At 35.2% G+C, this 8,739-nt stretch overlaps 1 long non-coding RNA gene across 1 annotated transcript; it reads left to right on the forward strand.

Moving 5' to 3' along the window:
• Window positions 1–4,212: 4,212 nt before the first annotated feature.
• On the forward strand, window positions 4,213–7,142 carry LOC134280165 (uncharacterized). Its single transcript, XR_009994848.1, has 2 exons — window positions 4,213–4,399; window positions 6,704–7,142. It is a non-coding gene; the product is annotated as an uncharacterized LOC134280165 (long non-coding RNA).
• Window positions 7,143–8,739: the final 1,597 nt, after the last annotated feature.

Consider the following 8,739-nt stretch of genomic DNA (forward strand, 5'->3'; position numbering starts at 1 on the left):
ACCCACAGAGTGCCTTTGGGTAACCGGTGTGCAGTGACCTTGAACCAGGTTTTTAGGTCAAAGGTCAAGGTCATAGCAGAATTATATGAAAAATCCTTGTCCGGAGCATATCTTCTCTCTCCTTGGCCCAATCTGGCTCATACTTCACCCACAGAGTGCCTGAGGGTATCCGGTGTGCAGTGACCTTGAACCAGGTTTCTAGGCCAAAGGTCAAGGTCATAGCAGAATTATATGAAAAATCCTTGTCCTGAGCATATCTTCTCTCTCCTTGGCTTAATCTGGCTCATACTTCACCCACAGAGTGCCTTTGGATAACAGGTGTGCAGTGACCTTGAACCAGGTTTCTAGGTCAAAGGTCAAGGTCATAGCAGAATTATATGAAAAATCCTTGTCTGGAGCATATCTTCTCTCTCCTTGGCCCAATCTGGCTCATACTTCACCCACAGAGTGCCTTTGGGTAACCGGTGTGCAGTGACTTTGAACCAGGTTTCTAGGTTAAAGGTCAAGGTCATAGCAGAATTATATGAAAAATCCTTGTCCGGAGCATATCTTCTCTCTCCGTGGCCCAAACTGCCTCATACTTCACCCAGAGAGTGTCTTTGGGTAACTGGCATGCAGTGATTTTGAACCAGATTTCTAGGTCAAAGGTCAAGGTCATAGCAGAATTCTATGAAAAATCCTTGTCCGGAGCATATTTCTCTCATGTTAGCCCAATCTGGCTATTACTTCACTCAAAGAGATCCACTGGTCAATGGATATGCAGTGACCTTGGTCGAAGTTTCTAGGTCATGGTCAGAATTACCCTCTCTGTTTAAAATCTTTGGTGCATAATTCTTTCCCTTTAATTCCAGTAAATTTATATAACTGGGGATACAAGATAACTTCGATATTTAACGGTAAATTTGCAATATCCGTGAAGTTGTACTAAATGACCTTTTACTGTATTACACAAATGTTCCTCTTCAAAATGATCCCTTTTAAACTACCTTACATTTTCCTGTTCATTGTTGAACGCGGGGCCCTTTGAGATGGCCACCATCTCAATGATATCTAGTCTGTTCTATAATCTGTAAAGCGCAAACAGTTCATAACACTACATATTCAACAGATTTGAGGCTGTATTCACCAGAGGGTCATTGCGCATGCAGCAGCATTGTTTTGTTTTGAACATAGTTTATTGATATCAATCAAAAGGATTGGAAACATGTTCAAAATAACTTAGTGAATTCCTCTCCTTGTGATGTCACAACACCTCAAACAACTTTGTAAACAATGGTTGCAACTGCAGCAGCCAGCTATGTATCTAAGCAGGATAAATGATAGAAAACCTATTTCAGGATTATTTTGAAACATTTGGACATCTTACATAGCAAAACTTTGAAAGGAAAAAAAAAAGGGGTGGACCACAAAAGATTATCAAAATTTCAGAAAGGAAAATATAGGGGGAAGAAAAGCAAAGCCATGATTGGTCATATTTATATGGAAGCATCTTGAGGTAGTGTAAATTCAAATTTGTTCAAATCGTAACACCTGGGGGGTAGAGTGGAGCCTCAAAGGATGAGCAAAACATTAAGAGGAGTATACAGGAAAAATCTTTTCAAGAACAGCAAGGCCTATATTGCTTTTTATATTGCTTTTAATTAGTAAATTCAGGTGACCTATTGCAATCCGTTTTTGTCCGTTGTCGTGCGGTGCGCCTTGTGTGTTAACATTTGAACATTTTCAGCTTCTTCTTTAAACCACTTAACCAATTTCAACCAAATATGGCATTTATGAGTGAAGAGGAATGAAAATTGTGAATTCCATGGCCCTTGCTCCCCCCTCCCCCTGGGGCCTGAGGGGTGGGGCCAAACCACTAGAATTAATGCAATCTTTAAAAATCTTCTTCTTTAGTCCTGGACATCAAGCAGTCAAAATGTTGGCATGATTGTAATCAGCATTGAGTCCTCTACCGTAATTGTGAAATTCATGGCCCCTGGGTCAGGGGTTCCAGTGTTAGGGTGGGGCTAAATAGATTATATACTAGTGAAAATGCATTATTTCTTTGAAAATCTTCTTTTCTTCTCCTGGGCATTAAATACCGTATAACGGGTATTTTTTATGTGCTGCTAATTTTTACGAGTTCTATAAATCCGTAAAATTTAAACGCGTAAAATTTCACAAAAGTAAAAAAAAACGCCTGGCCTAAATTTTCAACATCGTATGTATGATAGTATCGGCTATAAATGCCATTTAACTCAATACCTTCAGGCTAGAATTAGTACTGTTGGTATTTTTTAGCACTTTTAAATTGATCATAAATTAGGATCAAACAAGTAACCGTATTTGGGGGAATATAATACGCACCTTTTTCCTAAAATAAGTTTCTGTGAGAAAGGGATGCGTATTTTACATCATAATGGGATTTTAATAAGTTTTTCTTTCAGGTGAAACACGGCTATCATACATACATACCGTAGTATTCCTTTAATAGAGACATATGCAATTTCTTTTGTTTATCGCCAGATTTTAAACTTTGGAAAATTATTGTTGGAAGGTATGCTTGTTAAAAATGTCACTTTCATAATCTTTTGATACTAAAATAACATGAAAAAGCAAGTTAAAAGTAATTTGAGCTGCATGTTGATTGTCTCCGAGTAGGCCGCCATTACAGATGTTATTTTTAGACGTTCACTTGTGCCTGTGTCACGTGCTTCCGTAATGATAGGGCACATGTATGCACCTTATCTGCCAGACAAAGTAATAAGTCATTTTTTAATGAAATACAATAAAATAACAATTTATTTTAAATAAAACAATGAAAATCTGCTGCAACATAAACACCCCTCCATACGTCCCAATGCAAGGAAGCTAATGTTGTGACACACGTGCGCTGGTCAAATGATAATTACATATCACCCATCCGGGCAATTAATTGTCTACCGACTCCAAAGCAATGTTTTTACAGTTAGAGCACTGATTATTTACTGTCCTGTTAATTGCTTTGATTATTTTCTTTGTTAAAAATTGGGGTCGGTTTATGACCTTTCCTATGTGTGAGCATGTGTTGATTACGACACATTAAACAATTAAAAACTTGTTAAATGTAATTTTACCTTATCTTATACTTATCGGCCTCTTGTTTAAATGATTGAGAGTTGACAAATGAAATATGAATTATGCTAAAACTTCAGTGTTATCATTTATTCGTGCTCTTTAGAAAATAAGATATCTGCAAAGATTCAGAAGAGGAAAATCGTAGTCTTCTTAATTAAATAAATACTTTGATGTTTCAATTTCGTTCCCTGTTAAAGTATTGTAATATAATTTTCAGCATGATTACCTAGAACCAAAATTAAATATGACAACTGTTAAAACTTTCAACAATATCTCATGCTTTGCTGAAATAAAATTATTTCCCCTAAGAATATGACGACGCATAATTTGAAAATCACCGTAACTATGCTTAAAAAAAATTCTGTTCATACTTTTACGCAACATTATCTTGTGCTTTGTTGAAATAAATGAATAAATAATTTTCTCCAGATTGCCGCGATATGGAATGTCAGGATTAAGAGAAAGTTATAAAGTGTGTATTTTTAAAAAAGTGTGTTCAGTAAATTTTTGGCACTTAATCCTCTGCCGATTTTTGTAACAAATTACCGTGATTTTCAAAGTTCAGAACATGGCTTGGTAAAGTTTTCTGTTGCGGATAATACATCCGAACTGTTTTTTACCCGTTTTTCAAAGTCCCGCTATATGGCATTCACAATTTTGAAAGGGCTGATCATCATAACAATAAACTTAGCGTTTTTTTCCCCAGTTTCAGACTCAAAAAGGGGGGTGCGTATTTTACATCAATGCGTGTTATACTCAGCCAAATACGGTAATCCTAATTAACGCATAAAACATCGACAGTTTCTCAATTACCTTGTTACTTTTACAAGACGCATAATATCTGATAATGATGTAATTATTACAGATCTTCAAAGTATACCCGTTTTTCAAAGTCGTTTAAAACATGAATCAAATTCAATCATAAAAAAGTTGTAACATTATTCAATTTATTAATGCATAATTTGCATTCATTAATTGAAAAATCAAGTAGGGCATAAAATAGATTGTAGTAATAATTTTGAATTTAGAGGTTCTGACCAAACTTATCTCAAAAGCTGACAAGTGACATTGGAATGTAATTCCTGACACACAACACAACTAGAATCACAGACATTGCTATAGAGAGGAAAGGAACAGAAATGCAGACTGTCCTGTGTGTAGTGCCAATTTGAACAAGCTAGGAAAACGCCTACCCTATGCACATTGTGCCAATTCAAAATTGATCTGTTCAATATCGGGCCTTCCACTTAATGAAAACAATCCTCCAATGGCATTACCTAATGGGCATGTATATGGTTACAACGTAAGTATGCAATATCTTTTTATTGAGTGCATTGTGACTTTGTATAATTTGTCCTACCTGGACTAATTTCAATCAAAAAGTTTGTCACAGTGACCTACTTAAGGAATTTTATAGCTACAAGGACCAACTTAGAGGGCAACTGAGGCGAAATTGTTTAATTGATTAAAATATAGATTTCAAAAGTGATTGGAAAAATGATTTCAATAGTGCTTTAAACAATGATTTTAATGGATATTAAAATAATTAATACATGCAGTTGCTGACAATGATTTCAATACAAAAACCACATTGCAAGCTAATTCATTGAGTTAAAACATGGTAACAAAAGTTGTTTCGTTTTCGTTTTTATAGAAAAATCAATGAATACACGGACACTTTGTATTATACTGACTGACCTATAATTCAACATGTATGCAAATGTTATAAACAAGCTCATGCTGAATCTCGCCGAATCGAAATGACGGAAGAAGAATTTTTTGATAAAAAGAATTTAGTATAAATCTAAATTGTTCATGGGATTGCCTATACTACAAATACGGATAGTAAAGCCAATGTCTACTCGTCAAGAGACAAAGTCGAAAAAGTGTTACAAATTTTGAAATTCGTGATACGTCTATTTTCGGGCCATAGCGAGCGCCGACGTGCGGCCCTTCTGATTAAAATGCAATACGTTATACATATCTACAGACTTTGGTGTATCATACCTGAAAGTTTCATGTTTCTATCTTGAGCCATTATTGAGAAAGTCTGCGGACAAATTGACCCTTCAAAAATCATAAAATCGGCAATATCTCCAAACCGGAAGTGACGTCATCAAATCAGAAAAAAATGCATAAGGTTCAAGTAATGTAACATAAGTCCTGAAAGTTTCATGAAAATCCATCGAGCCGTTTTTGAGAAATCGCGTGCACAAAATCGGTAAGAAAAAAAAAGAATAATAAAAGTGGAAAGAAACCTAAGAATAACAAGAAGGTCTTCCGCTGAAGACGGAAGACCTTAAAAACAGTGGAAAAGAAACAAACGAATAACAAGAAGGTCTTCCGCTGAAGACGGAAGACCTTAATAAGAAACAGAGTAAAAACAATATGTTCCCCAACTTCGTTTGGGGAACATAATAAATGAATTAAAAATGCTGGAGAACATGAAGAACCATTATTAATCCTTGTAATTTTTAATAGTTAAGTTATTTTAATAAGTCTTGCAATGTGGTTTTAGTATTAATCATCAGCAACTATCGACATAATTATGTAAATCACTTTTGAAATCATTATTTCAATACTATTGAAAACTTTTTTTTTCAAATGTGAACATTATTTCAGTAGTGATTGTAACCTATGGTTTGGTATTGAAATGAACTCTCATCAACTATTCAACTGTTAATTTCAATAGTGGTCGTATTTCGATAGTGGTTACATACTATGTATGTTATTGAAATGCTTTCTCGCCCACTATTGAAATAATTCTTTCAATAGTGGTCGTATTACAAAAGTGGTTGAAACCTGTGGTCATTATTGAAATGCACTCTCACCCACTATTGAAATTATTATTTCAATAGTGGTTGCATTCAATAGTGGTTATCATCTAAAGTTATTGAAATGCACTCTCAACCACTATTGATATAATTATTTCAATAGTGGTTGTATTTCAATAGTGGTTACTTACTATGTTTGTTATTGAAATGCACCCTCAACCACTATTGATATAATTATTTCAATAGTGGTCGTTATTTCAACCCCCGTTTTAAATTTGCTTGTGTTTGCCAACTCAATGAAAAACTCACTTGTGACTAAAATATGAAGATTTTTTTTTTTAAATGCACCGAAAAATCGCACAGAAAAAACACCTAAAGTGTAAAATGCCGTAAATAGGAAATCGGCAGAAATACATGTAGGATGAAATGAAATGATATTCATGTATCGTCTGCGTAAGGAATATATCACATGCTAAAAAATGATTGTATAGTTGTTTTTTTTCTGAAAGTCAACAACGCTTTCCCACAATCAAACATGGCTATTCGCTAGGCCGTTGGACGCTCTCCAACTTTATACAAGCAAAGGACACCGCATGAGAGTGGGCGGGTCCTAATCAACCAATTAAAACGCTTGTTTTATAAAACGAAATCCGTGATTCAAATTGTTTAATTGTCAAATCCAACAGTATTATCACTCAGCACAATGCTATTTCGGCCGGAGTGTATACTTTGAAGCGAGATTTGCGATATTGCATTAAATATGGGTGTCATTTTTCTATGACCCTCTCTGTTTCAGTTTACTTGTTAATAAGTTTTAATTTACTCTATTTCAGTCGCTCTCTGATTTAGCCCGCTTAAATGAGGGAAGGGTGGTTTGTCCAAGGACCAGAGAGATTTTCCACCTAGACGAGGCAGAGAAAGTGTTTGTTATGTAATGGTTAAACAGAAGAAAAAAGACATATCCATTAGAATTATATACCTATATGCTGTACTTATGTTCAATCTTTCCGTGCTATTATGCAAAAACTACACAGTGATATCTGTATGAGCCAAATTACTCCAAGATGTACCCTGATAGTTATGAGCATGTATAAATGCAACAAGAAATTTTAAAAAAAAAAATATCTATATGAATTTTCTTAATGTACAATACATGGTTGAAACCATTAATTAACTTTCATGAATGTTTTCATAAGAATGCTGGGAGTAATTTTCAATGGAGTCTGCTTGTAATTAACCCATCATGTAAATAAATTCCTTGATTAAATTGAATATGCTTGGGGAAGTTTCTTTATAATTATAGAAAAAATGATCTTTTTCTTTACTTTTTAAGTCACCTGAATCACCCAGGTGACCTATTACTATCTGTTTTCACATGTCATCGTATGTCAGTAGTAAACTTTTGAACATTTTAAGCTTCTGTGAAACCACTGAACCATTTTCAACCAAATTGGTATAGTACAGCATCTATGGGTGAAGGAGAACAATAATTGTGAATTTTATTGTCCCAGCCTCCCTGGGGCCTAAGGGGTGGGGCTAAAACCACCAAAATTAATGCAATCTTTAAAAATCTTTTTCTTCACTCCTGGACATCAAGCAGTCAAACTGTTGGCATGATTGTAATAAGCATTGAAACCTCTACCAAAATTAAGAAATTCATGGCCCCAGGGTCAGGGGTTCTAGTGCTAGGGCGGGGCTAAATAGATTATATTGTGAAAATGCATTATTTCTTTGAAATTCTTCTTCTCTGCTCCTGGGCATTAAATAAACTAACCAAGTGCATAGTTGAGTTGAAAATGATTGCCTCTTCTAAAATTGTGAATTTCATGGCCCCTGGGTCAGGGGTTCTAGTGCTAGGGTGGGGCTATATAGATTATAGCTGCAGATCTGTAGCGTTATGGTTTTATATACTAGCGGAAAAAAGAAACGGTGCATGATAAAATTTAGTAACTTTTTTCTATATTTATTGCTTATTTTAGTTAAGTGTAAGTAGTAGTTACCCCATATCATACCACTCGATGGGCGTGGTCATAATGACACGAGGGAGCGTAGTTCCGAGTTGTCATTATGACCACGCCCATCGGGTGTCCGCACATAATCAACAGTATGATATGGGGTAAATGACTTGTACCATAGTTTTCAAAAATCATTCATTTGTAAGTCAGCTTAAGAATTGGTCTGACTGGTTCGTGTGATTGAAACATTAATGCTTGGTATCAATTATACATGTGGATTTTATAAGCTTTTACGCTAATTCGTGTCCTTCCGACCACCTCCATCGAGTACAGGGTAAGTGATTTGTATAAAATACTTTTCAAAAATTGATTGTATGTTGTTTAACGTTCTCCTCAAGAATTTTTCACTCATGTGGAGACGCCACGTCATGCCGGTGGAGAGCTACAAATTTTGTCCTTTACTCGGCAGTAAGGGATCTTCTTCGCGGCAACACCTTCTGCAACACGGGACCTATGTTTGTATGGTCTCCACATCCCACAATGGGATTCGACTCCTTACTTCGTGACCCTAGGGCAGGCGCTTTAACCGCTGCACCATGCAGGCGACATAAAAGTTCAACATATCTTAAGTCCGTTTAAAAAGTTTGTCTGATTTATGTAATTGAAAAATTAACGAGTTTGGTTTCAATGAGATGTGTTGATTTGATTTTTTTTTCTCATAAATTTCTATCGTCAAAATTAAATAATGTAAATTTATTTTGAACATGGTTTAAATAATTTTTTTTAACCCGATACATACTTTGTCGTGCACAGTGCACGTTGATTGAAATGTTTGTTAGAGGTTATGTATATTTCAATTTAATGAAAATTAGATCTTTGATCGGCTAGATCCGCAATCGAAAACTTTATTTACG

The sequence above is a fragment of the Saccostrea cucullata genome, unplaced genomic scaffold (genome assembly GCF_032062105.1).
Source record: "Saccostrea cucullata isolate Sc308-1 unplaced genomic scaffold, CSIRO_AGI_Scuc_v1 ctg5952, whole genome shotgun sequence".
Taxonomy (NCBI): domain Eukaryota; kingdom Metazoa; phylum Mollusca; class Bivalvia; order Ostreida; family Ostreidae; genus Saccostrea; species Saccostrea cuccullata.